The sequence below is a fragment of the Arachis ipaensis genome, chromosome B05, assembly GCF_000816755.2.
Source record: "Arachis ipaensis cultivar K30076 chromosome B05, Araip1.1, whole genome shotgun sequence".
In the NCBI taxonomy this organism is placed as follows: Eukaryota; Viridiplantae; Streptophyta; class Magnoliopsida; order Fabales; family Fabaceae; genus Arachis; species Arachis ipaensis.
Genome location: NC_029789.2, coordinates 53,002,126 through 53,003,914, shown reverse-complemented (window position 1 = coordinate 53,003,914; position 1,789 = coordinate 53,002,126).

Below are 1,789 nucleotides of genomic sequence, written 5' to 3'. Positions count from 1 at the left end.
GAACAAGGACCTTCTCCAGAACATTCTGGCGAGGCTCCCGGCTCGTTGGTTCACTTCCGCTGCTTGCGTCAGCAAATTATGGAGCTCTGTCTGCAATCGAATCCTTACTCGTCCAAAGTTCTCTTATGCCCTTTCTCTCAATCCTTCACTTTCCGTGAGTTTCACCTATTTCCCCCAAATCAAAACATTTCTTAGAGGCTAGGGTTAATTGAAAATGGAAATGGAGCTTCGTGGTTCTATCAGCTTGTTTTTGGAGTAAAATTTTCAAATTTATACTCAAAATGATACATGTTATGTTCTGATAAACTTGATTAGTTCTGATTCCTAGTCAGATTGTGTTCAACTTTTCAGGTTACACTGAAACACTTGACTGGAAATCTGATATTGTGGTCCCTGAAGATGATCTCGGCCTCTATGCAATTGATATTCTAGATCCATCCTTGGTAATTTATTGAATTGTTAATTGATTAAACCAATAATCAACAGTTCAACATAGCCTGTTTTATTTTTTGTTATTTTTGGGAATTTTAATTAAGTGATTTGATTTGATTTTCTGCTGTTATGTGAAATGTTGTTGCAATTTACGAAATGTATACATTCGACTGAGGTGTATCATTTCCATGATATGATTGCATGCTTGTTGGGTGTAGCTACAAGAACCATATTGCTTGGTTATGGTTATGCCTTCAGGCAAAGCAATAGGTAAATTGCTCGGCCCCTTCAGCATAATATCAAGTTTAATCAGTGATTTATTTATTTGTTGAAACTGTTGTAGCTCATGATGTCATTGGCCGCTTGATAATTCAATGTTCCCGGCAGCCTGGTCTTGCACAGGTCATAGTCTACTACTTTCATGATAAAATTTTAGTTATATGATGCATATGGTTAATCTAGTTTGTTTTTTGCTTAGTTTTTTTTGTTAAAATCTTTTTAATAGGAAAAAAAATTGTTTGCAAGCCTATGATTAGTTTATAGACCTGATTGGAAAAACTATTATGATGATTTGTTATCCTTATTTGGTTCTGATTTTAATTGCGCAAATTTTGATCTGTTTTAGAGATTTATTTGTTCTTTATCAAATTATGGATTTGGACGGTTTTGATTTGGTGTAACATGCTCAGCTTTACCGCTTCCTTTGAGGAGGACCGGCAGCAATTTCAATGTCGTGATACTGAAGGGCAAGGTTTGTTTTTTCCTCTCTTATCTTTCTCAGTGGTAAGATAGGAATTCTTTCGAGTTTTGAGTACTTATACTCTCCACTGGCTCTCTTTGGTAAGAAGAAGGCAGCACCACCTCCTCCTTCAAAGAAAGCTGCTACTGCTATCACTCCTGCCAATGATGAACTCGCCAAGTGGTATGGTAAGTGGTTGCCCCTATCTTCACATCCTTTCTTTTTTTTGTTCTTTACCATATCCCAGTAGGCACCCACTTCTCCATGCTTCTAAATTCCAATTACTTGAACTAAATGCATCATTGTTTGATTACTTAGATTTAATTTTCATGTTTTGCGTCCTTCTAAATCTGAATCTGTTCTTGAATGGGAAACGAAAATAAAGGGCATGCATGCAGGGACAAGTAGAGAATCAAGAATTCACAATGCAGTTTCTTAAGTTTATTGTCTGAGACAGGTACTCTTATGGTTGAAACAATAGGACTCTGCTATTTTTGGATCTGAAATTCGAAGTACATCGGATGATGTTTTGTTTGCTTTGAAGTATTATTAGGCATTGGATATATATCTTGCATGCAGATTTTGAAAAATATATATATATATATATAACTTTTTTTG